Source organism: Canis aureus, chromosome 11 (assembly GCF_053574225.1).
Source record: "Canis aureus isolate CA01 chromosome 11, VMU_Caureus_v.1.0, whole genome shotgun sequence".
In the NCBI taxonomy this organism is placed as follows: domain Eukaryota; kingdom Metazoa; phylum Chordata; class Mammalia; order Carnivora; family Canidae; genus Canis; species Canis aureus.
The window spans coordinates 68,357,768-68,385,379 of record NC_135621.1 but is presented as its reverse complement, the minus strand read 5'-3'; the positions used below and the strand labels follow the sequence as shown (position 1 = coordinate 68,385,379).

Genomic DNA, 27,612 nt, shown 5'->3' with positions numbered 1-27,612 from the left:
GTGTATGAGGTCTTTCCCACTGGAAAGAAACACATCAAAATGTCAGGGAGTTGAGCTAAAGATAATTTTAATGTTTTAAAATATTTCTTGCATTTTCTAAATGTTTTTCCATGAACTTAGTTTTTATAATTAAAAAAAACAACAAAAATTATTCTTTAAAAAAAAAAAAAAGGCGGCGGCCGTGGCTGTTAGCATGGTTCTTTATGAAATGAAACACTCTCCAGCCCTCAGCATTTTCCTGAGCTCTTCCTGTGTTCCACATTGGCTGAGTGATTGATGCCTCACTGAACATAAAGTGAAGGAGCCACAGGGCTGTGGGTGGATCTAAAGAGACGTAGAAAGTCTTTGTTGCAAGCCTGGTTTCTTTCTAGAAGATTCTTTTCAGGCTTTCATCTATCTGTCTATCTGCATATCTATCTCTATCTATTCCCTTCTCTATGTGGAACCAACTGATCCACTCTACACTGCCAGGCTGATGTCTCAGAAGGACTCCTTAACCCTTTTTAAAATAATTATACAATTATTTTAAGAATGCAAACCTGTGAGTATTCAAATTGCATGGAATGTGAAACAGATGCCACACAGCTAAAGACTGGTCCTTCCTTGCAATTTGGCCCTCAAAACAATCTTAATCCTCTCTTTTACAAAACTAAAAGCTGAAGCAAAGGAACATAAGCACACAAGGAGCTGAAACCTTAGCAGCTATTTTCAACCCGAGTTAATTGTTTCTTGAGGTTCTGCAAGTGATTTATGTCATTTATAAGCATGTTCAACTGCCACTTGGCCCCACAGGGGCAGAGATGGATCCAATTTCATGGAGGGGGTAGCTTGTGTTGTACCCGAGTTCCCTCCTGGAGCCTAAAGTTCTTTTCCTGGGATTCTCGACCCAGTCTGCAGCACAGTCACACTATAGAGCCGGGGAGGGCTGAGCTGTCCAGGGAGACGCACGTGAAAACCAAAAGGACCCCACACTCCCACCCAGATGTGCAGAAGAGTCTAAGGGAGGGATCTGACTGTATCCTCGTGGATGAGAAAGACCGCTCACCTGAACGTGGAGGGAGAGATGCGCATTCTTTAGGTCTGCAGTTAGCCAGGCCAGCTCGCATGTGCATTTCAGGGAAGGGCCTAGCTCTGTGGACACCTTGCCCAATTCAGAAGAAGGGATCATGACTGGGGAGCTCTTAACACCACACTGCTTTGCAGGAGGGTTGGGAAGGGGTGATGGGTCTGAGATCTATGAACACAAATCAATCACCAAATGAATAGCCCATGAGAATAAGAATAACAACAGCCATAAAGGCAGGAGGCCTGGGATATGAATTCTTTTGTTTGTCCCTCAGACACAGCCTATGACGTCACAGAACACGTTCCCTTGTGGAATCTGCCCTATTTAAATTTCTGAATTCTCTGTTGATGAAAATACCAAAGGGCAGAATTTTTAAAATATCCCTTGTAGGGAGCCTATAACTGAGTACAAATTTTCTACACCTTGTGCTCACAGTGTGCCGGGAATTATTTTAAGCGCTTAAAAACATTATCCTACTTATTCATTCGTCTGACATAGGTGTTAGATCCACTTTATAGATGGGAAAACAGAAACTTCTACAGGCAAAGAAACTTCACACAGCAAACATGCTACAGAGCTCCTGCTCTTTTAATTGCCCCCAGCTCAGTTAGGAGAGTGAACTGGTCATTTCCATCTGCTCTTTCAGAAGGCACTGTGTGTCCTGATGATTATGGGTCCCAGCACGTGCACAGGCCACCCGTCACCTATCTCAGGCCAAACTGTTTTCTCACTTGACCATGATTCCTGCCCTCCATTATACATCTGGCTGTTCCATCGGATAAGCACATCGGCGTAGCAAGTTGGAACCTAACTAGGAACCAAAAGACAATGTGCAGAGGTAAATTGCCACTAATTTTAATGCGTAGTTAATGCAAGTGAAGTACGTGCTCAGATTGGACTCTACTGCTTTTCAGGGAAATACTCTTCCACAGTAATTGTTTTTAAGTGTTATTTCTGATTAATTGTGTGCTATTTTCTCTCTCCTTCCCTCCCCCCTCCCTGTCTCTGTCTCCCCCCTTCTCCTCTTCCTTCATGAAAGGCACTGTAGATAACTTTCCATTTCTCTCTCCCCGTATCTTAATTTTTCAGCACGTCTACTGTTGAAAACAATTAGGAAAGGTGAACAAGTAGGTGGTTAATATCATCTAAAACTTTCCTGAAGCTGGGAAGACACATCACCACCTGTGTTCCAGCTTTGGAACATGCTTGGCAGCAAATTGCAAGACCAGGGGGGGTCATAATCAGGAAAACAGAAACACATTTCATTTTAATAATCACCTACCTTTTCAATAGCTTTGAGCTTTCAAATGTCACCTCCAGTTACAGGGAACTAAAATCAACCTGCAAGCCCTCTCCCTTTCCATGCAGCAGAAAGCACAGCAGAGAACTGGTGACACTTGTCAAAGGCAAAGGACCAATAAATATGAGTTGCATGCTAGAAGCAATTCAGCAAAATCAAGCTCATCAACTTCCCAGCATGGATTTTATTTTATTCTAAATCAGATACTCATTAATGGGGAACATTCTTTGAATCATCATTTTATTTACACTAGAGAAATGGAAGACACATTGTCTGACGTGGGAAACGAAGTGGCCCCCTCTCTGCTCAGTTGTAGGTATTTTCTTCTGTAGCCTCCTGAATTTTCATGCTAATGGAAAACACCCAGGCCAGATGCTTGCCAGTAACAAGTTAAAATGGCACTGGAAAGTAAACAATCTTCTTTGATTTTTTTTTTTAAAGAGCTTAAACGGGATAACAGGCAAAAAGTAAAAAATTCTAACCTGCCTTGGATGTCAGAATCATGCCACTTAAGGAGAACCCCACAACAGCTCGCTTTAGGGTTTATGAGAAGCAAATCATGCTTCGGTTTGAAATGGTGCCTGCCTTCTTGTCATCCTTTGAAGAAATGAAGTCCATGGGGCTCTTGTTCCCCTGTACAACTATATCTCCCTTAATTCCTATCTAGGGATCAACAAGTACTAGGTGCTCAAGAAATATCTGTGGAGTAAGTAAACACCTGAATTCTGAGAGATGCTCTCTCTTCGTTAAATGTTAATAACTTAATTCAATTATAACCAACACCCAGGGGATCCCTGGGTGGCGCAGCGGTTTGGCGCCTGCCTTTGGCCCAGGGCGCAATCCTGGAGACCCGGGATTGAATCCCACATCGGGCTCCCGGTGCATGGAGCCTGCTTCTCCCTCTGCCTGTGTCTCTGCCTCTCTCTCTCTCTCTCTCTGTGACTATCATAAATAAATAAAAATAAAAAAAAAAAAACACCCAGCTAGTCTATAAGCAAGAATCTAAGGCCTCTGATCGAAGGTGGATACCAAGCTAGGTGAGATCTCCCACACTCATTTCCTATCATTCAGCTGTTTCTTTAGGTTTTTCCTCGGTTGGGCAGAAACCTCAGTGCCACAGGTCCTGCAACCTTCCGCCATCCCCTTTTACAGGGAGCCCTTCCCACCTTCAGGGGCCAAAGGGGACACTCAGGATGGTGGAAGGCTGGGCACTCTGCAACGAGTGGCAGATACATTGTTTGCTTTTCAGTAAGTTTACTTTTCTAGGTAACAGCCACTCGGAGGTGGTGCCTACCCTCAGAGTGAGCTGTAGTCATGCTTTTTATCTCCCATGGAGTTACAAAGACGAAAGCAGACCAACACGACTCGGGTGAATCAGTTCACAGAATATATATCCTATAACATGCCAACATCTATCATCTACTCCTTCAGGAAGCCATGGTGTCTTTAGGGTTTTGAACAACTTCTCTTAATCCTGTGTTACATTTTCATAGCACTTTCTGGTACGTGATGTGTTAGCCATAACTACTTCAGGTTATCCTGACATCAACTCAGTGATGCGGAGGTTATTAGTATCCTTCCAGTAGAGGAAACTTATTTAAAACCATTACCTTTCTCAATAAGAAGTTACTTTCTTTCCACAGCCTAATTACAACTCTCTCTTCTCATGCTCTCCACAGCTTCCTCCCTTGTCCACCCAAACTTCAGCCAAGATGTTTTCTTATTATGTAGGCCCACTTTTTGCTTTTGTGTTTTGTTGTTTGGGTTGTGTGTGTGTGTGTGTGTGTGTGTGTGTGTGACACCTTTACCTAATCAGAGAAAGCCCTCTGAATCTCTAAAAATAAATGAATGTCTGACAAGAAAGAAAAAACAGAAGGGGAGGAGAAAGGTTTTAGAACTTGAGGACTTGAACAACCCATGTACAGATGGTATTTAATGTTCTCCAAACACCAAATGCTGGTTTCCACGCCTGGCTTCTTGTTGCTATTTCCTGGTCACTTTGAACTGACTTATCAAATTGAATAGATTCTTGATACATATGTTGGTATTTTAAGTCCTGGTGGGAACAAGGCCTCCCATTTGTTTCAAGTTTTGCTCTTAAGAAATGTTTTGAAAAACCCTGCTCAGAAAAAGAATCTCGGTCAAAACCCACTATAACTTTGGTCTTCACCCATTTCAACAGATGATGCCAACCACTGGGCTTCTTATTAAGAATGATTCCAGCTGGCTCCATTCTCCACAGGGAAGTTAGTTTAGATTCATGGAGATGCCAGCCAGCGGACTGATGGCAATATAAGTTCCAGAAAGTAGGATGTTGAGACTCTTCCTCACCCAAGTTCTGAATCAAATAAGAAAAACAAGTTAACATGTTGAGGCCGGACCGCCATTTTTAATTGTGGACCCATGGAGGGGCACAGACTGGGCTGAGAGGCAAACAGACTTGGTAACTTCCCACCTGCCCCTCCCTCTCTCCCCCATCTGCTGGCCCCAAGGGAGTTTTAGTCTGCAGAGCAGACACCTTTACCCACATCACTGTCTTGGACTAGTCCCAGTGGAAAGGGAAAAAAGGCAACAGGCAAATCAAGCTCCAGCTCCTTCCAGCCAAGAAACAAGAATCAATACCTATAAGAATCAATGCCTATGGCCCACCAGTCCTAAACTCGCTCCTCTTTCCTGTGGGAAAATTGGCTTTTCTGGGACTCATCGTCCTCCCCTTTAAAAGGGATGGGTTTGGCTAGAGGATGGCTGTGGCCCAGTCTAGCTCTAAAATTCTACAGTTAGCCCCAGTAGTGACTCTGATGAGGCTTAGGCCAAGTTGTGCTTTCTCCCCCAAGGCATTAGTTCCTTTTGCCGAGATTCATGGTCAAAGATCACACCCCTGAGACTCACCAATCATTTCTCGGATGATGGCAATTTGAGGGTGACTCAGTGCACATCTGTCCCCACCACCAGAAAAATTACTCCAAATGCACAGGTCAGTGAGAGCACCTCAGACCAAGAATAGTACTTTATCATCAGCATTAGCCTAGGAATATATAGGCCTGTCTATTTCCTAATGATCCCAATACAATACTCAGGAACATTATGAAGATTATGATACGGCACAGTGGTAGGGAAAGATGAAAAACCCAGGGACTGGAGATCCTATACTCTCCCTTTCACTTACAGCATAACAAGCTATGTGACCTTAACATTTCTGGGGCTCTTTCCTCACCGACAAGGTGATGGAACCAGAAGGTTTCAAACTTAATTCCATCTTTTTAAAAATACAAAATTACATGGAATCTGAATATATAGCAGACAAAAATAAATCTGCTCTGATAGAAGTGTGGGGAAGAGAGTCTCAGACCCACCCTATTTGATTTCTCCCTCCCCTCGGAATAATAACCTACCTCTAAACATGGTAGGCCCCGAGGTCTCATGGATCATTTGCTGAGAAGAATTTTCCCTGTGCCAGGCTGCATGTGGGACCAACACTGTGTTCTGATGTCATATCCATTTGACGGCCCACCCAGTTTTCCTAAAACTACATCCCTGATACTTCTCAGCAACTCTTAAAGAAAAATTGAACAGTAAGTCTAACCGTGATGTGGGCCAGTTATCATCAGTCAGAACATAAAAACTACGCACAAAATATACTTGAGTTCTCATGACAAGACTAAATTTTAGTTCAATGGGGGTTGCGGGGGGTGGGAGGGAGAGTAAGATAGAGCATAAAGGCACAGTAGTATTAACAAAATAATTTCTTTTCAAAGATACTCTGCTCACTAGTTTGTGTTGCGCAATCCAGATTCAAGGCATGAGATTTTTACCATAAAACAGTGTGAGAAGGGTCAGGTTTTCCTGAGAGAAAGTTCTTCTCTCTCACAGGAAACATGAAGCTGTTCTGGCCTTCAGAAGAGATGGCCACATCCTCGGGTCACCCAGCCCCCTCATATATCTCCTCTGCATGTGTTAATTCTTTTGAAGGTGATGGGGGTTCTTTGCATGGAAGATATATGCAGCTCGATGGCGGGAAGTGAGATCCTAATTATCTGCAGCTGACAACCTTTCAGGGCCCATTATAAAAGAAACGTCTGCACCAGGCGCTCAGAGCCCTATATCCCAGCTCCAGGGAGTTTGAGGGAGCAACAAGGAGTGATTCCAAGAGCCTGATTTATCAGGGAAGATTAGAAGAGTTACATCTCCAGTCTGGTGAAACAATGACAGAGGGGGAGCAGGCTAATGGTTGACAAAGGGGCAGAAGAAGGAGAAGAGATTTATGTAGCCTGGTATGAGGGTGAGCAACTGGAGGAATGGAATGAAATGAAGACAGGAAAGAAAGTCCCGAGTAAATATCAGGGTAACTTTCCTTGCTGATTTATTAGATCGATGAGCAAATCTTCCAGATGAAGCTTCATCATCACCCTGAGAAAGAGTGAGCCCACATAAATGTGTCGTGGCCATTCGTCTCTGTCACTGTGGGACTCACAGTGATATCTAGCACAGTTTTCCATCTTTTTCTTGAAGTGTCCTTGAAAGTCAGAATCAACCCTGTTCTCGATGGGACACATGCTTAAGGGGCATGTGGCCTATGTTCATGATTCTAGGCAGAGCCACTTGCTAAGCATCATCAAAACTTAATATCCACTTGCTAAATTTTAGAGGAGCAGGCTATACTTGTCCACGGTGCCCAGCCCAGAACCTCCCTGCAGTCTGAGAGGAGCTTGGGACAGAAGCCAGGAAGACACTTCAAAACTCGACTGACATTCTTTCAGTAGTGACATATGGAAATGTTCTGGTGAATCTGGCTACAGGCAGAGAAGCCTTGCCTCTATCTGATTCTGACCTGGACAGGGACCCTTCTATGGGCCACTTCTGACTCTTTCAGACTTTCCTTGTTCCAGAAACCACTGCAGTGACCAGCTTCTGCATGAGCTCCAAATGACATCACGTGGGCGCCATTGACCTAGCTCATCTCCTGCTCTGGGAATTCCCCGTTGCTATAGAGGTGCAGGATGCTTCAAGAGCCTGCCGTGCACCCACCCAAATGCAACCAGTAGTCATGAGTTGAGGTACAATGGAGGAAACATTTGACCCATGGGGGCTGGCAGATAAAGTCTTTTCCCCTTTTCCTCTCAGATGGACTATAGGGTTATGCAGCTCAGATGGTTTCCCAGGGGACAGTCTGCAAGATCAGGATCAAGATCAAGATCAAGCTATCAGTAGCAGCCAACAGGAAAAGACATCCTCATATTGGCTCTCTCTGCCTCACTCTCCTTTCCCCTCCTGCTCCCTGGGGTTGAATCCTCTAATAGCATCATAGCACAGAAGCCTTTGACTCAAGTATGCTTTCTGGGGGAGCCCAGGCTGAGATATGACCAAATATTCAGGGCCCAAGAGTTACTAAACTGTCTGAATAACGGTGTAAACTTCTTTACTCACTTGGCCTGGGCACCTGGCCCAAATTTTTATCCTAGATGTTATATAGAACTGTCCCCTTCCACCTTCATTCCCCCAGACAGTGCCTCCATTAAAGTCCAGACATAGCAAGGATCCTTGTGTGGTTCCCATCTTATGTTTCAGCATCTCCACGGCTTACTTTACTAGAGAGAACTGGATAGCTGGAGGACTTGAGCTCTGCCAAGCTGGTGTCTCCTACTATGCCCACCCCCCACCCCCGGCCAAGAGTCAAGCTATAATATCTAAGGTAAGTTGGGCACCAGGAGAGTGATGATCAGCCCCTTGGGGGGTAGCCTGAGAGGTCACTGACTAGCTTGTGGCCTTTCCACATGGCTGTGAGGTCTCTCTGTCACAATTATTTTGATTCTATTCTTTGTGTTACAGGCATTACAATTCCAGTCAAACACTGGTAAATTCAGAATCCTAAAACGATCATTCCTTATTGCCAAAAGTCCAGTCCTTGGTGCTCCAAAGAGAGGCTACAATTCTAATCAAAGAGAGACTACAATTCTAACTCATCTGTAATGCTATGAGCTTTTGTTGTTGTTTGGGGGGTATTTTTTTAGTGTGTTTTAAGTTCAACTATTTTTATGTCCCCACACACAAAAAAATTCTTTAGTAACCCATTATGGGTTAGTGAATTCCCAAACCGTTCAAAAATACTTTAAAGTTCTTTTGGGACATAGCCAGATACTTAATATTGTATTACATTTTATAGTTGTCACTTAATCAAGCTATTTAATATTATAGTACATTTTAAAACTGTCACTTAATCACATTTTCTTGACCCTTTTATGGGAATTAAAGATCACTGTAGATAAAAAATGGCATGCTTTAGTTTAAATAGATTCAGTATGTCCAGTTTGACAGTTACTTCTGAGACATTAAAAGAATTTTCTGTGATTAATGTGACCCACACACGTTAAATGGTGTAATGTTCCATTTCTTCAGCCATTAGCGGAAACAGCATCAGACAGAAGGAGCCAAAATGTAGCCAACTGTATGTAAAGCTGGGAGATGGGGGCGGGGGTGGGGGGGCTAAAGATAATATAGAGCCAGGCAGGCTGAGATAAGAGAGAGATTTCTACTGATTTAATATTTGCTTTCTCTGGGCATCTTGAGAGCAAAGTCTGAGAAACACAAAGGTCAGGCCCTGGTAATGGAGTGAACGCCGGGCTAGCAATGCAAGCACTCTGAGGGGAGCGCCCTGCACAAGGGGGTGCATCTCGGGCAGGCAGCTGAGTGGAGTTACTTGGCGCTTATTATAAATGATTGATGAACATCGCTTCTAAATTTAGAAAAGCTCTCTAAATGGACATTTACTCACAAGGAAAAAAAAAAAATCCTCTGAAAGGTCCATCCCTAGAACGGTTTTGTTTATGGCGCTGCGATAGTTCCGGGCAATTAATCCAGAATTGCGTCACTGAAAGATTTTATATTCTTAAGTGTTCACTCATGTAGTTAAAGTAAATTATGTCCTTTTCCAAATATGTTTCAAAGAACTGTACTGGGTTTTAAAAATCCTGGTCCCTAAATCCTACTTGTTTGTTTAATTAATCTGAAAATAACTGCTCCTGCTTTGTTTCTTAATCACAGATCACATGCAATGTATTTGTTAGCAGCTGCGAATGAAAGCATGTCCCAGTGTGTTTTTCTTGATTGTTTAATAAGAGTTGAATAATACCCTATTTAATCCATCAAGTAGGACATTACAATAACATTGATCTTTTGTTTGACAGCAAATTTGTTTGATAACAGAATGGAATATAATGTAACCAAATCAGTGTCAGAAATGCATTTCAGAGAATCCAATTAAAAACACCCGGGCACACTCCAGACGCTGAGAGGTAGGGGAAAGGAACTAGGCTCAGCAAGACACACTGGACAGGAGGATACGAAGGGAAAATCTAGCCTTGCAAAATGTCCACGGCTTACCTAGAAGATGCAAGCCGGGCGCACGCCCTACCAATGAGGCCATTTTGGCTGAAGAAGGCCAAGCTACTCCAAGACCAGAATGGGCAGACCAAGGACCCCCATCGTCTTCTTCCTTTGTTGGCTCAGACGCTGTAATTCTTGGGGTCAAAGATGCCAGGTTCTGCTGTCACTTAGCATACCTCCTTTTCCGTCCTGCTACCACACAGTAAAGGATCTTGAAGAATGCTGTTGTTCATATCCCAGAATCCTTGACCTGCTTCCAAACCTGTGGATAGGAAACCCTTTCTTTTCAGCATCCTGTATCTCCAAGGAAAATGAGAATTGGTTCAAAGGGATTGTGCAAGACCCGATCTTCATGAACCTCACTTAGGAGGATGTGTCAGCCCTGGTGTTTATTCACACGCACGTTTATTAGATGTTTTACAGTTGGACCCTTCCTTTCCCCTCAAAGCCCAGCACAGAGCTGTAACAGAGCCTCTCTCTAGATACCAAAACCAGAGAATGCTACAAAGAAGGGAAAAGGTCTGCAACAAGAAAAACCAACTCTCAAAGTGCTCAGTTCTGAGTCATATATCTTGTTCCAAAGTTGAGTAGGCCGCGCACAGGCTGACCAAACTCAATGTGCTGACCTTTGCACAGAGGACGTGCAAGTGCAGAGACACACTAAGCAGGGGCGGGGATGCAGAAGTTCACGTTATGTCGTTGGGGAGAGGGAAGAAGACAGTTACATAATTTTTTTAAAAGATTTTATTTATTTTGAAAGAGAGAGAGAGTGCACGCACACCTGAGCGGGAGGAGAGTGGGGCGCAGAGGGAGAAGCAGACTCCCGCTGGGCAGGGACCCAACGTGGGGCTCGATCCCAGGACCCTTGGATCATGACCCCAGCCAAAGGCAGATGCTTAACTGACTGAGCCACCCAGGTGCCCCAAGGACAGCTATATTTTTAAAGTCCCTAAGAAAACAAATAGCCATTGGATACACCTGCACTCCCTTCCGGAGCTTTTTATCAACTTTTTGTAGATAATATAAACTCCACTTTCTAATGAAAGCAGAATGAGAGTTCACAAAGGTAGTTTCAAACCTTTACTAGTGAATATAAGTTAAGAAAGCAGAAGAAAAAGTACTATCAAATCTCCCAAATCAACCCTAATGCTGTGCTTTTGGCTTGGCTAACCCAGACCTCAGGAGAAATTTAATTGTTGTTACTTTTTATAAATTTACATCTAAAACTGGAATTTCCCTGTCACTCACACTTTGTCTTCATCTTGTCACAAAGGAGGGATATGCAGGAAGATCCTGTGGATCTAGAAAGTCTAGGAGTCTTTGTTTTAATTCCTCCCTAGTTTTCACCCACCAGTCTCCCTGTCTTACATTATTATAATTCCTTCCCTCTCTCCATTCCCTGCCTCCTTCCTTATTCTTTTGTTCTCTGACTAATCTTCCCTTTTATATTAATGAAGTCCTTTGTAGTTTCTCTTCAAATCTTCCAGTGGATTCCTTTGTGACTTCTGTTTTTTTACCTGATAGGGCCTTTAAAAAAAAAAAAAACCATGAAAATTATTAATACTTCCATCCTTTCTGGCACTGTACCACTGGCCTTAAAACATTCTATTACATTTCTGATCTAAAACGGCTTTCTCTTGACCCAGAAGTATTGGCAAATTACAGACCCCAAGCCAATCTTTTATGGAGAAGGTCTGAGAGCAAGTGGTAGCCTTTCAAGTGCTTAACCATGGAGTCATAATCTTTATGACAAATAGCCTCTTGCTTTGCAGTTACGGCTAGTTTACTATGCATATGGCTGAAAGAGGGCCCCTTAAAGTGGTCAGGGACTTTTTCTCAAGCCCCCTCCCAGGTGTCACATCACTCCTTTTTACTGGCCTTGTTAGAGGGACAGCATTAGCCCCACAGATCACTGGAGCTTCCTGACCAGCTGCCAGGCTGTAAAGCACGTGGAACTGGGGTGGTCGATCCAAAGACATCAACTTGTCACTCTTGATGATCATTCATCTGCAACAGAAATAGCCCATGGTGCCTCGGAGATCGATGTGGAGACCACCGCTCTTCAACATTATTGCCACTAATTATTAAGATGAATGCGGTGATTAATGGGAGCGATGCTTTTTCACTTTATGCAAATGGAGAACTCATGCATATACATGGCAGAGGGGCTTACCAACCTGGTGCCCTGAACGTTGCTGCTCAGCCCCCTTACTCAGCTGTCACTGTGACCCAGGTGCAACGACTTAGAGCGATTTAAAAAGAAATGCTAAAAATGAATTGTTGATCAGCAGCCTCAGGCAGCTTTTTGGAAATTCCCTACTACAAGGGCTGTGCTTTGATTAGGAAAAGCTCAATCAAGGCAATAACTAGGGTCATTAAGGATGCTGCATTAGCCTGTGGTCCTTTGAGTTCACGCTGCTGTCGGAAAGAAAGAGCTGGCGAGGAAGGAGAGAATGCAGCTTCTGCTGTGATGACGTATACAGAGGCAAGCCAAACTCTCTGGGTCTTAGTTTTCTCCTTGGTAAAAATCTGGGGGTCCAGTTAAATGACATAAAGGTCCTTTTAGCCTTACAATTTTAGTATCCTATAAGGCACAGGATAAGTAGGATATGAACACACAGCCTTTCGTCCTCTACCCGAAATGAACACTTTCTGCCACAATAATCCTTAGGATGGCATATCTTTCATTACTTGTATCCTATAAGCACGTATTTCATTCATCTAACAAACATTTCATTGAGCATCTACTCTGTGCATAATACAGAACAACCCTCCGTAAGAACTCCACGTACTTAATGCTAATCAGTGCATCCCACTTAGTTACGATATGTCTTAGATGTAAGCTCTCTAATGACTGGAGCTGAACCTTATTCTGCTTTATAAACTCAGTGCCTGACACGGAGTTGGCTTTCGGTAAATATTTGTTAAATGAATGAATGTTAGGCACTGGGGAAGAATGATCACAAAAGAATTTAGGAAATTGCCCCTGCCCTGCAGCACCTTCTTTATGTGAAACCAGAAATACACTCAGGCAAGTAGCCGACACAATGTCACAGTGAATGAGGTAGTTACATGTAGGCACTGGTGGCTCTTGAACAATGAGTGTCACCTTAAAGAGGTGGTTAGGAAGACTAAAACCCTCCAAAGGGATTTCACGAATGGGAGGCTTTTGATAAGACATTCTAGAACTGGAAGGAAACAAATATGAGTCCCTGACCCCTAACCTTCAGTCTTATGCCAAACAGATGGTATCCTACCCCTTCTTAAAGACCTTACGGTAGAGATTCCAGTCTTTGATGGCTACCCAGACCAGCCCTTTACCCAAGAATTCCTTTCTCCTATCTACTCTCCTTCCACATGGCCTGAATCTGCATCGGTGATGACCACATGTTTTTCTGATTCCTGAAGCTATTATATCGCTGAAGGCTCAGCAGGGACAGTTAATCTGACTGGCAAGTGGAAACTGATTGTGTCACTCAGAGTGGCCAATGGCCTGGTGAGCATCCTTCTCAAAAACAAACTCCCTGGAGAACGGACTCAACCACTCTAAGTGACCAATGAGCCATTTTATTTCTTTGTCAGATATCTTGGAGGTAGAATTTCAGGTGGGTTCTCTGCTACAACCCTGGGCTCTGGTAATCTAATCCTCTGTTCTTTCATCTTTTTTTTTTTTTTTTTTCTCCTCTAAGGAGTAGCAGAATTCAGAGTGGGGCTGGTACCGCATGATGGTTGGAGCAAGTATTCTACAGCCAGGCCAGGCTCTGAGCTCTGGTTCTGGCCCTACCAGCTGTATGAGGACCTTTAGTGCTCTCACCTGCCTGATGGAGAGAATAACTGTGTATGCTTCAGAGAGTTCTTTGAGGGGGAGAGAGGAGCAAAGTGGCTGCCACACAGTAAGCCCCAGATAAGTGAAACCTGTGAATATCGTTTTTCCTTCTGTCTGCACTGGCTGGCTTAAGGAATAGGGCTGAATGCTTAAATCATCATCCTTATAAGGAACACAGAGTATCTTCTGGTGCAGTTCATGATTTCCAGCAGGCAAGACGCTCTCCTAAGTGTGATCACAGTGATACATCGTCATTCCTGCTCAGGAACATCAACATTTTGTCTTGAGTGGATTTCTAGACAGGGAACCTAATTTAGAAGAACATCAATAAAAACTCTACTGGAATATGCTGCACAAAGTTTTGCTTTGCAGATGATACCAACCCAGCCACTGCCTTACCCCATGCCTGACCTCCTCACCTCCCACATCCTGGATTCCAGGGCATGCCATCTAACTCATGTCAATGGCAAGAAAGGCTTACTAGAATGCTGAAACCGCAACGGTTGAATGTGGTTGAATGTGCAACATTCAACTGGTTGAATGTGCAAAAGGTGTGGAATTGGGAAACCTGTAAGGGGGAATGGGAAATTATTCAGTCACAACTTCTGTGACGCACATAATGAGAAGCCAGCCGGGATTTCACAGTAAGCTTTGGTCTCTGCAGACTTCTCACCTCTCAGTGGACACTGAGGCTCAGTTATTGCCCCATATACTGTACAATAGGAGGCCTGTCCCAGGCTCCTATTGTCTACATACATTAACATGCATTTTCCATTATTTAAAGGTAGCTTTTAAGGAAGTATTTGTGGCTATGATGGATGCCTCTCAGAGGACCTCCTTCTGTATTCTTCCTGTAGGCAAACCCCCTGCTGGTCACATCTGCATTTGTCATGAGAAATCCTGTTTTCACCAGCCTCTCCAGCTCATTTCAATTCCTGATACAGACAATGCTTCTCAAAAGACTTTGTCTCCCAGGCCTCTGCTGGAGAATTTAGTTAAGTCCTCCATCCCGTGCTTGGCTTCACTCCTGGTAGCCTGACTTAGCCATGTTGCTAAACCTGGCTGCTCCAAGTGATGTTTGACAAATGCCTTCTCTCGAAGGGTCTCCAGGGGAAGGCAGGGAAAAACCATCAGGTCTTTTTTTTCCCTTTTCCATGAAAATCTGGAGTGTGAAGCCCTAACTTTAAACACATCTCTTCTTCAAAGGGTCTGTCAGAATCATGGAAAGTTGCTGCCTCTGGAGGAGATCATAAAGACCTCCAGTCTATCACCTTAATCTTGAGCATGGCAAGGCTCACAGAAGGGCATTTTCCAGGTCCGAGGCCAGTCATGGTGGAGCCAAGAGGATCACCGAGTGAGCCAATCCTTCCTTGTTCCCATTCCCATTACTCCACAACCGCGACCTCTCAGAGTGGAGGAGGGCTGGTCTCTGCCCATGTCTTCCTTTCTCTCCTTCCTTCCTACCTACTGTCTTCCTTCCTTTCTTTAGGGGGAGGAAGGGCTTGGAGTATATTAAAGAAAAGAAGAAATACAAAACTTTCGCATATTGTATATGTTTGTATTTCACAAAGTAAATTGTTCCCTTTGCAAAATAATTAGGATTTTTTTTTTTTAAATGAAGGCATAGCACACTTCCTTCAGCCCCCTGGGGAAGGAACTTCTAAGTTTGAGCCCTATGCGAATGTGAGGCCTGGGGAATGACCTTCCCCACTTGATGCCCTGCCTCCCTCTCAGCCCTCCTGGAAGGGGTTTTCATGGCAGCACAGAGCTTTCCATTTTGAACAGAGGGGGAAGTGAGACAGAAGAGAAAGTGAAGACACAGGGAGTAAAGAACAAGAGAGTGAAGGGGAAAGGAGGAAAAAGAAACACCTACTTGCCTTGCTGCTATTCTCATTCATTTTCAAATAATTCCCAGATCAAGCACTAAGGGGGATCACAGAGAAAAAAGGCATCAGGGTCAGAGAGGAGCCCTGTGGAAATGTGCACCCCTGAAACATGTGCGAACTAGCATGCGACCAAGCGTCTGATCTCCTCCAACCTCAGCTCCAGCCTGGAGCTGCTAAGTGGTGAGCTGAGGCTGTGCAGTCACAGAGCTTAAGATCCTCAGCTCTTTATTTACTCCCAAAGACAGCTTTCACTGCACACACACTTCTTTCTGAGCAGCCAATACAGGCTCCTTATATTGTTAGAAATAATTGTTGGATCAAAAGTGAAATGAACTGGTAAATGCATTAAGTGGATCAGTATATGTTCCTTTTTAAGAAAAGTTATTTTAAAATGAAATAGGAGCTCTAGCTACACCCAAGAAATAAGAGAAAAACTCAGAGAGAGCAAACAATGCCCTCTTTTTGAACAGTGATAGCTTTGGTGATGCATCATCCCACATTTAGAGAGGTGGCTAGCCAGTCAGGTGGTAGATGGTCATGGAGATGGGGGAGCCAGGAGGGACTACAGGAGACGTCATCCCCACAAAGGGCTATGGGGTGCACAGCCGCAGAGGCCCAGCAACTGAGCTTTACTGCTACAGAGACTGTGGGTCAAGGGAAAGGGTTTTTAAGATCCATAGGAAAGATGTAGAGCGAAGAGCTGTGTGCTGAGCAGGAGCTAAACAGATGAATGTACACGAATAATTGAACATGGAGTGCAATCAACACATCCTGGGGGGAGGTGGAGTAGGGGATAAAATCTTGAAACTGTGCCACTATTGAAACCATTGAGGAAAGCAATAATATCGAAAACAATGTGGGAAAATCTGGGCGGGACATTCCATCTGGAAGGAGGTTCTTTTCCTTCTGCAGAACATACGTAAGATAACCTGGCATCATATTTGGATCTGACTAAGTCCAGTGTTCAACACAGAATTCTGGAGTTTCCAACAGGAAATTTTTACTTCAGTGTGATTTGTGGCCACCTTACTCACATTGCCTAGAAAATAAAAGCATTTTCTGCTAAAGCTAGGAAAGAGATTTTTTTTTTCCCCTTCCAAAGACCTGGAGTTGTTATCTAGTGTCCCTTCTGACTCTAAATTCAATCATCTTTGAAATTCTAGTGCTTGTCCTGATCCACCATTATAAGCAGAGGCTGGGACGGGAGGAGTTTGTTAACATCATAAATATTAAAATGGCATTGGTCTTTTGCATACCAATAGCACAAACAGTACAACCTAAGAATTAGGCAAAGCACATTTTGCAAGTCTACACAGATGTGCAGGAGTATGTAAACTACTTTCTCTATTTCTGGAAGCTAAAGAAATCTCATTTGTAAAACAGTTTTTCTTTCCTGCCCTTTTCTTAGCACACCCCCTCCCAAACTTCAGCTGCTGTTCCTCTTAGTGCAAATGCAGTATTTCTGTTAATTGTTTCTTTCCTGCTGCAAAATACCAAATTTATCCCCATTTCCTCCTGACACTCGAAATAAAAGTTACTTTCTTTTTTTAACTGGAGGTCCGGTTTTTAAAAAATATTTTTATTTCCCTTTGATAATGGTTGTCAAACAATTCCTTGTGTTGGCCAAATTTTTGGAAAACCTGTAATTGGAACCCTAAGCGTTTTGGGAAGATCCCAGGAAAGATGTCAGGACTTTATATCTGGATAAAACACGCACAGCATCAACAGCATAGCTGCTATACCGTGGGTTCCATCAAAAGACTCAGTGTTGGTGGATGCTGAGTACTGAGTCTGATTTTTTAGGTTGTGAATTATTAAGAGCATCTGCCTTCTTTCATTTCCTCTTGGCTGACCTTTCCCTGGCCATTTATACCTCAGGTTCAACAAACACTTTTGAGCAACTACTATATATTACAGGTACTTGCTAGGAACGGCCTCTTTTGTCTTTACCAAAAGTCTTTGGACTCTAAAAGTCAGGCTCTTTCCACTGCATCACAGTAACCTCTGTCCCATGTGGTCAGGAGAAAGGAAAAAGGAGAATAGCCATCACATGAATTTATGTGCAGTTCTGGTAAAAGACTTCAAGCAACAGAAGGCTATACTAAACTGAAACTTATGGCTAAATCGAAGCTTCTGGATTAGCTGTGCTTATGTTCATCCATAATGGGGAAATAGAAAGGAGATTGTAGTGGTTCACTTAACAGATGGGAGATTCTCTGCAGAGAGAATTCTCCATAGCCAGTCATTTTTAAAAGGCGTTTGAAAGCAGACAGGCTTCTGAGAACGAGATATAAACAGCTAAGTCGTCTAAAATTCATGATCATACATCAATGAAACCAATCCTAATGTATAGGAAAGGGACTAAAAGGCATTTTTTGAAAAAGCTTAAGAATAGTTCACAAATAAACTATAGTTTATTAGTTTCCATAGTTTAAGAATACATATGAAAACCTCAGGACTAGATGATTTCTGAAGTCCTTAGAAGCTCAGACCATCCATAATTCCATAATATCAAGGCTAATATTTGGTTAATACATACTGGTTTTTAAAACATTGAAACACATCCATTATCAGTTGTTGAATAGCAGCTGCTTTGAACTCACTGATGCTTCCCCACCAACTTGACCTGGCAGGGCAGGAGATGTTCTGCTCTCGTGCTATGGCCAGCACACACAACACTATGGTCATTAAATATTTTTAGTATCATCCTGTATAAGATATGAGTCACACATCTATCCTAACTCAGAATTCTTGGGCACTTAAGTCATCTTTTGATGGTCAACTTATTGTATCTGCAAAAAATATTTAGCACTTTCAGAGGAAGGAGAACCATTTACTCGTTCATAGTAAAACAAACTTCTAAGTTTCAATGAGACTTCCCTAAGTGAGTTAATCGCTTGCCTACAACAGAAAGACCCTTTCCAGTGTTCTGAGCATTGGTAAAAATTTGGACATTCCCTAGTAGCCATAGCTGCTGAGCTCTTAAAAACTATCTAATGGCACTGAACTATGAATTAAAGAAGAGATCATTCAAGAATATCCAATGGGAAAAAGACAGTCTCTTCAACAAATGGTGCTCGGAAAACCAGACAGCAACATGCAAAAGAATGAAACTGGACCACTTTCTTACACCATACACAAAGATAAATTAAAAATGGATGAAAGACCTAAACCTAAGACCTGAAACCATAAAAATCCTAGAAGAGAATATAGGCAGTAATCTCTTTGACCCTGGCCTTAGAAACATATTTACGGTATGTCTTTTCAGGCAAGGGAAACAAAAGCAAAAATAAACGGTTGGTACTACAACAAAATAGGAAGCTTCTACACAGCAATGGAAATGATCAACAAACAAACAGGCAAGCAACTGAATAAGATATTTGCAAAGATATATCCCATAAGGAGTTACTATCCAAAATAAGAACTTATACAGCTCAACACCAAAAACCAAACAAATAATTTAAAATAAGGAGAAGACATGAATAGTCATTTTCCCAAAATCAACATACAGGTGGCCAATAGACACATGAAAAGATGCTCAACATCACTAATCATGAGGGAAATGCAAATTCAAACCATAATGAAATATCACCTCACACCAGTCAGAATGCCTAGAATCAAAAGACAAGATATAACAAGTGTTAGTGAGGATGTAAAGAAAAGAAAACCCTATGCACTGGTTGTGGGAACGCAAACTGATGCAGCCACTACAGAAAACAATATGGAAGTTCCTCAAAAAATTAAAAATAAAAGTACTATATGATCCTATAATTCCTCTACTGGGTATTTATCCAAAGAAAACAAAAACACGAATTCACAAAGATATATGCACCCCTATAATTATTGCAGCATTATTTACAATAGCCAAGATATGGAATCAACATAAGTGTCCATCCATAGATGAATGGATAAAGAAGAGGTGGTGTGTGTGTGTGTGTGTGTGTATAATAGTATTTAGTAGTGTGTGTGTATATATGTGTGTGTGTATGTATATAGTATTTAGTAGTGTGTGTATATATCATGGTGTGTATATATATACACACACACACACATATATATATATATAATGGCATACACACACACACACACACACACACACACACACAGAATGGAATACCACTAAGCCATAAAAAGAATGAGATCTTGCCATTGGTAACAACATGAATGGACCTAGAGAGTATAATGTTAAGTAAAATAAGTCAGAGAAAGACAAATATCACACGATTTCACTTATATGTGCAACCTCAAAAATGAATAAGCAAACAAAAAACAGACTTAAATACAGAGAACTTACAGTTGCCAGAGGGGAGGTAGATGGGGGTCTGAGTGAAATAAAGGGGATTAAGAAGTACAAATTTCTAGTTATAAAATAAATAAGTCACAAAGATGAAAAGTATAGCATAAGGAATATATAGTCAGTAAGACTAATAATGTCATATGGTGACAGATGGGAACTACACTCACCGTGGTACACACAACAATGTATAGAATGGTCAAACCAACATATACCTTATAATGTTGTATGTCAATTACACCTCAACAGTAAAAAAGTAACATTCCTGAAAAAAATTAATCTGCCAAAAAAAGAAGAGACCACTCCATGCTAACACTTCTCTCAGGCTTCCCTGGGGTGACAAAGCAGAGGTTAAATCATAGTTTGGGTTTGTTTTTGTTTTTGTTTTTGTTTTTTGATGATTCAAGGAATCATGGGTATGAGTTGTTACAGGTACACACGTTTTCTACATGTACAACATATTTATACACACAGTTTGAATATTTTCCCCTTGTGATACACAGGATGGCCCTTCCATGGTGACCCTGCTATAGTTGGCTGGCTATTGTCACTACAAACATGGCCCTAGTTTCCAGACTAACAGAACTCATAGGGAGGTATCTTAGCAGAGGATAAAGAAAAGGGATATTACCAAACCAGTCAACAAATACGTACTTTCAAAGTGTCTATATGTGCCAAGCACTTTCCCAGAACAGGATTCCCTGTCCTTAAATAGTTTACATTCTAGAAAATAAAAACATAAACCAATAAACTTATTTTAGGTTCTGGAAAGTTCTATGCAGAAGACATATTAAGCTAAGGTGAGAGAAAGCAACAGAGTAATTAGGGAAGAATCTGAAGATGGGACATTTAAGCTGAGACCCGAATGGTGATAAAGTGCAACCATGTGAATTGAAGGAAAGAACCTTTTAAGGAAAACAAATAACAGGTGAAAAGGCTCTGAGACATCTGTGAGCTTTATATGTTTGAGTTACAGAAAGAAGGCCAATGTGGCCAGAGCCCAGGGAAAATGGGAAGACTCAAGGGAGATGAGGTCACAGAGTTAGGGAATTTTTGCTTCCAGCAGTGTGGCAGATCAGCTACTCTGAAAATCCTCCTGCTGCAGAACCCCTAGTGCTGAATCAATTACAACATATTTTTTAATGCATAGCTGAAATTGCATGAAAGTAAGGTAGATCCACATGGGTGAAAAGCTGCCTAGTGAACTGAAACCAGAGTGGTGAGCTAATGGGGAAGCTGGGTCTGCCCTGGGGCAAATGTTATTAGGAGTCTAGGGCTTTGGGAATTAATGATCATATGGGGGAACAGACTACATTGGGCACACAGATGGGGAGACGATGATGAGGCCTCCATTCCTCAGTGAAAGGATAGGCTGTGGGGAGGGGGGATGGCTAGAAAAAGCAGTGATAGTGAAAACTTCTATCTCTCAATTGCAATTCCATTTGGAGAATAGTCGGGGGTTCAAATTTATTCTATCTTAGATAGTAAGGAAAACTCAAGCTGCGAAATTAAATTAAAATGGCCCTATATCTGTCCCCTTAGATTCCTGTAAAAGGAAATACAAATTTTCTTAAAGGAATGTACCTTCTCTTTAGGTCTCTCAGGATCCTACTTCAGTGAAATAGGAGCTCCAGACTAAAAATTACTAAATTCCTAAGGAATTAAGCTACAGTAAGAGCCACCAGAAACAACAAACAAACATTTAGACTCCTAAGAATTTCAGACGATGACATTTCTAATACAGAATATAAAATAACTATGCAAAAAATATTTAAACAAGTTAAAAGTGAAACAGAAAAAAATGAACAAGCATTTCAAATAATCAATTTGAAAAATAAAAAATATATATAAGTTAACTTAGATGCTCAAAGGATGATTTCCCATTAACAAATGATCTGGATTATTCAAAAAGATCAATATCACAAAAAAACAATAAAAAGAGTGGATTCTTTTAGATTAAAAAAGTCTAAAAAGACAGAATAACCAAATGCAATTTGTGAACCTTGCGTACCTAGTTTTTAAAAAATACTATAAAAAAACTTTACTGATAATTGCAGAATTACAAATATCAATGATGAATTAAATTCAAATATTAAACTATTATTATAGTGTTCTTATAAAGATGTAACCAGTAGGACGTTGTAACCAACTCCTACTACGTCTACGTGTAGTCCCAGAAGGAGAGACTAGAAAGGAAGGAGAATTATTTTCTTCAACAGCTTTATTGAAATATAACTCACACACCATACAATTCACCTATTTAAAGTATATAATCAATGTTTTTTCATATAGTCATAAAATATATGCAACTATTTTAGTCAATTTTAGAATGCTTTTATCACTTGAAAAAGCCCCACAACCTTTAGCTATGACCTCCCCACTTTACCCCACCCCAAGCTCCAAGCAACGAGTCTGCTTTCTGTCTCTATAGATTAACATGTTCTCCACATCATATCATGTATCAGTATTTCATTCCTTTTTATAGCTGATAGTATTCCATTGTTTAGATTTTATCACATCTTGTTTATCAGTTGATGGATATTTCCGTTATTTTCATTTTTGGCTATTATGAATAATGATGCTATAAATACTCGTGTACAAGTTTTTGTGTGGACATGTTTTCATTTCTGTTGGGCATATACTAAGGAGTGGAATTTCTTAGTCATGTGGAAACTCGATGGTTAATCATTTGAGAAACTGCCCAACTGTTTCCCAAAGTGGTTGCACCATTTTACATTCCGAACAGCAGTATATGAGGGTTCCAATTCTCCACAACCTTGACAATACTATTGTCAGACTTTCTGATTATAGTCATCCTAGTAAGTGTGAGAGAATAAATTTTTGATGAGAGAATTTTCTAGGATTGATGGCAGAAATGAATCCTCAAATATAAGAAGCAGAAAAAATATTCAAGTTAACAGGAAACCATTCACCAAGATAAACCATACTCTGGCCATTAAAACAAACCTCAACAAATTTAATCGTATAATTGAAATTATAAAATATACATTCTGTGACCACAATGAAATTAAACTAGAATCAATACATAAAAGAAATTCAGAAAATTCCCAAATATTTGGAGATTAAACAATATACTTCTAAATAATTAATGCTTCTTAGTGGAAGTCACAAGAGAAATTAAGAAATATCCAGAATTGAATTAAATAAAAACATAGTACATCAAAATGTGTGAGATGTACTTTATCACAAAAGATACAGGGATAGCAATTAACACAAAAAGATGCTCAATATCACTAATCATCAGGGATATACAAATTAAAATCATAATAAAATACACTATGTATCTATTAGAATGACTAAAAAATTAAGTCCTGAAACTACTAAGTGCTGACAAGGAGGCAGAGCATTGGAATTTCTGGTTCACTAAGGGTGGGAATGCAAAATGGCACAGCCAATTTAAAAAAGAGTTTAGAAGCTTCTTATATTATTAAACTTGTATGTACTACACAACCAAGCAATCTTATTCCTAGATTTTTACCCAAGAGAAAGGAAAACATGGGAACATATAAATCTGTAGGCAAATGTTCATATCAGCCTCATTCATAATCACCCCAAACTGATTTCCATCAGCTGGTGAATGCATAAACAACAGCACTGCACCTATACAGTGGAATCCTACTCAGCAGTAAGAGGGAACTATTACTGACAGATGCAACATGTATGAGTCACAAATGTATACGCTAAGTGCAAGAAGCCAGACTCAAAGGCAACATTCTCTATAATTCCATTTAAATGACATTTTGGAATAAGTAAAATTATAGGTACAGGAAATAGATCCATCACAGCTAGGGCTGGACATGAATAAGAGAAGTGACTACAAAAGATCATGAGGTAACTTTTGAGGATAATAGAAATACTCTACATCTTAATGTGGGGGTGGTTATACAACTGTTTACAATCATCAAAATTAATAGAATTGTATCCCTAAAAAGAGTAAATTTACCTTAATAAACTTACTTTTGAAACATGTTAATGTGGCCAGACACAAATATGGTGGAGGGATGATACAAACAAAAATAACTTAAAGAAGAAAAACATGCACAGAAAAATTTGAGCTACTAAACAGCAAAATGTAAGGGGCACCGAGGTGGCTCCATAGGTTAAGCGTCTGCCTTTAGCTCAGGTCGTGATCTTAAGGTACTGGGATTGAGCCCCACTTTAGGCTCCCTGCTCAGCAGGGAGTCTGCTTCTCTCTAATAAATAAATAAAATCTTTTAAAAAAAAGCAAAACATAAGACTATAGAAATTAATCCAAAAATATTTAACGGTAAGAAATATAATAGAGTTCTTTTAAGGATTTCATTTGAGGGATCCCTGGGTGGCGTAGCGGTTTAGCGCCTGCCTTTGGGCCAGGGCGTGATCCTGGAGACCCGGGATCGAATCCCATGTTGGGCTCCTGGTGCATAGAGCCTGCTTCTCCCTCTGCTTCTCTCTCCCTCTGCTTCTCTCTCTCTCTCTCTGTGTGTGTGTGTGTATGTGACTATCATAAATAAATAAAAATTAAAAAAAAAAAAGGATTTCATTTGAGAGACAAAGAGAGAGTACATAGGCAGAGAGAGAGAGAGAAAACAGGCTCTTTGCTGAGCAGAGAGCCAGATGTGGGGGTCAATCCCAGGACTTTGAGATCATGACCTGAGACAAAGGCAGATGCTTTACCAACTCAGCCACCCAGGTACCTCTATAATAAATTAGCGTTAATAGTGTTTAGTAAATTGACTTTTTAAAGGAAAAAAAACTAGGCCTGTGCTATTTTCAAGACATTCACCTAAAATATAATGGTGCAAAAAATTCCAAGTAGAACATAAACATTCTTTCTGGACAAATACCAAATACAAAGACAAAACAAAAATTGAGAGGTAAGCCAAAACCAGGTGATGCAAAGGATTTTAAACCATGGCAAGGAGTTTGGATTATAGACTTTGAGGCTATTGCAAGGCATGGAAGGATTTTAAAGAAAGGAATGATGTCATCTGATTTATGTTTTAGAAGATACCTGGCTGCCCTGTGAAAGGAGGAGAGGAGAGGAAAGCAGAGGGCAAAGTAGAGGCGGGAGACCAATGAGGAGACCATTGCAATCATTTAGGCAGAGGGTGCCTTGGACCAGGATTATGGGAGCAGATATGATAAACCATGTTCTGATTCAGGAGATGTCTTGAAAGGGAGCTGATGGGACTTACTGTGGATGAAGTGACAACAGAAAGGAATTAACCAAGATTTTAAGCCTGAGCAACAGGGAGTTTGGTAATCCAACAAGCAAAGATGGAAAAGACAAGGGGTAGGGATGGTGGAGTAGCTTTAGAACTGATCATTTCTTGGCCATTAACTTTGAGAGGTCTCGTGGATACTCAAATGGAGGTACTGAGTAGACCATCACATATGGGAGTCTGAAGGTCAGGAATTTCATTTTGAAATGGCATGAATTTATACTCCAGGGACTTGATCAGATCACCAAGGAGGTCAGTGAAAAGAGAAAAGGGCTAAGGACAAAGCTCCCAGGCTATTCAACACAGAGGTTTGGAATTTGAAAGGAATGAAAAGAACAGAACAGGAAGGCAGAAGGAAAACCACGTGAATGTGAGATTAGGGTAATCTAGAGAAGAAAGGATTTCAAGACAGTGTGGCCCACCGTGTCAAAGAAACGGTTAAAAGTAAAATGAGGACAACCGATTATTAATAAAAAGTCACTGTTGATCCCAGTGACAGCCTTTTCATAGTTGTGGTGGAATGCTTGGGTAATTCGAAGACAGAACGAGAAGTGAGAAACTAATTTTAGGAAGGATTTTTTAGGAAATTTTGATGAGAAAGGAGTTTTATTTTGTTTTAAAGAGATGATATCATGGTTTTTAACATGCTAATAGGGATAACCTATTAGATTGGGAGACTCTTAAAGGGATAAGCTAACAGATTGGGAGAAACTGGTGATTGGAAAGAAAATCGTTAATAATTGCAAAACTGAAGTCTGGTAAAATAGACAATTTAGCAGAACGCAAGAGGAAAAGTTGGCCTTATGTAGGGTCAGGCTCTTGAGGTGGGAAGTCATCAGCTTTTCTGTGAACTATCCGACGTGGCTGCTGATGAACCCTGCGGTAGCCAGGGGCTTATGGGATAGTTCATTCACAGAATCTACATCCATGTCTCTCCTGAGGGTGGCAGTCTGCAGCCTGCCAAAGATTCGGCCCTGCGGGGCTCCCTAGGGACCAGTTCCCTCTGAGGTCCAGCCCCGTCCTGGGTCATATTAAAGGTGGACCACACCTGTGCTGGGGACCACAGGTCTCAATTAGACCAATCTGCCAAAGCAATCGCTTTCCCCCTCCTTAGGGAATCTCCTCAATATTTCCTCCTCCTGAAGCTCCTTGTATTCCTTCCAGGCCAAGCCTACCTGGCAAACAAATTCATTCCAACCTCTCCCTCTCTAGAGCTATTCCCCCTTCCAAGGGTGGGGTGTGTGTGTGTGTGAGGAGATACTGGAACCAGTTTTCTTCTGGCTGGTATACCCAACAGTCTAATGACTGGAAGGGCTCCTGGATCACAGGCTCGTACTGACCACCAAATCAGGGGCCAGAGGCATTTAAATGTCAGCCATTCCTATTCCGCAGGCACTAAAGATCTGACCCCCTCAAAGACACCAGTTGTGCCTGTGAAGTCACGGCCTCCAGTTTTGAATGTCACCTCACTGGAACAACAGTCTATGGTGCCCTTTTCTTGATTATTCTCTGGAGGATCAGGCCACACAATCAAAGAGCGTGTTGAAGGGCCAGAAAGGAGGAGCTCCTGGGGGCTCAGCTAGTCCATCAACAGGGGCTGAAGCCTTGTCTTCGGCCGACTCACAGAGCACCACTCTTGCAGCAAGGGCTCTTTCTTATTCAGTAGCACATTCCAAGTTTAAATCCAAGCTTTCTTCACATGAGGGTGAAAGAAATTTGGGGACCCATCTTTGGCCATATGCAATCATGTGCCGTACCACAACACCTGTGCTCATGGCTTGGACCTCTGCCTCTTCAGGGTGGGCATGATGTTGAGGCACACTGAATAAAACCAGGATTTCATCTACATTCTCAACTTGGGTAAACTCACAGTTTTGATATATCACTGGATATAAAACAACATATCTGGAGCAAAGTCGGGTGGCTTCCATGGACAGATGATCACCACCTGGCTGAGAGTCCCGCTCAACTGACACCCAGCTTCTACGAGCTTTGCAAGTCTATGATCTCCTCTGAAAGATAAGGGCAATTTCTCAGGCCTTACATGGCCCGACAAGCACACAGTAATGTATAGCATCAGTGTTCTGTAACGGCATGACCCTTGCAAAGGTATTTTAATGCAGGGATTCCCAAAGTTTGCTGCATGTGAGAATCATCTGGGGAAAACAACTGCCTTAGAACAACCTCTGGGACCCAGGCATCAATATTTTTTAAAATTTTCCAGACGAATTCAATGTGGAACCAAGTGTGTTATGAAAGTATTGTGAACAAATGTTAAGCTAAAATTTAACCCCCACGTGGTGCTACCAGTGCAGATAACTGAGGTAACAAATGAACACATTCTACCAACCACAAACTTCACATATATTCAGATAACCCATATGTCACAACTTTCTTGTCTGCTCCGTAGCTGTAAAAATTTTTTAATATGACTGCCACACACCAATTTCAGAAAAGTTAAAATGTGAGGAAACATGTGGCTTAGAATTCGGGAAACACAGTAATGTTATTGGTAACCAGAGGGTAAGTGTTCCTGGAAGCTTGTCAGCCATAAGATCCTTATTTTGACTTAAGTCTTTTCTTAAGATTTTATTTATTTATTCACGAAGGACACACACGGAAAGACAGAGAGAGC

At 41.5% G+C, this 27,612-nt stretch overlaps 3 long non-coding RNA genes across 3 annotated transcripts in view; 1 reads left to right on the top strand and 2 right to left on the bottom strand.

Annotated features, from left to right (window-relative positions):
* LOC144324293 (uncharacterized) overlaps positions 1-27,612 on the bottom strand; it is a 345,086-nt gene that overhangs the window by 147,271 nt on the left and 170,203 nt on the right. The window lies entirely within an intron of this gene.
* Positions 297-15,110, top strand: LOC144324295 (uncharacterized). The gene is made up of 3 exons (XR_013389822.1): positions 297-1,904; positions 7,932-8,055; positions 14,779-15,110. It is a non-coding gene; the product is annotated as an uncharacterized LOC144324295 (long non-coding RNA).
* On the bottom strand, positions 10,515-26,988 carry LOC144324292 (uncharacterized). Its single transcript, XR_013389818.1, has 3 exons — positions 26,848-26,988; positions 11,625-11,753; positions 10,515-11,273 (listed from the first exon to the last, which is right to left on the bottom strand). It is a non-coding gene; the product is annotated as an uncharacterized LOC144324292 (long non-coding RNA).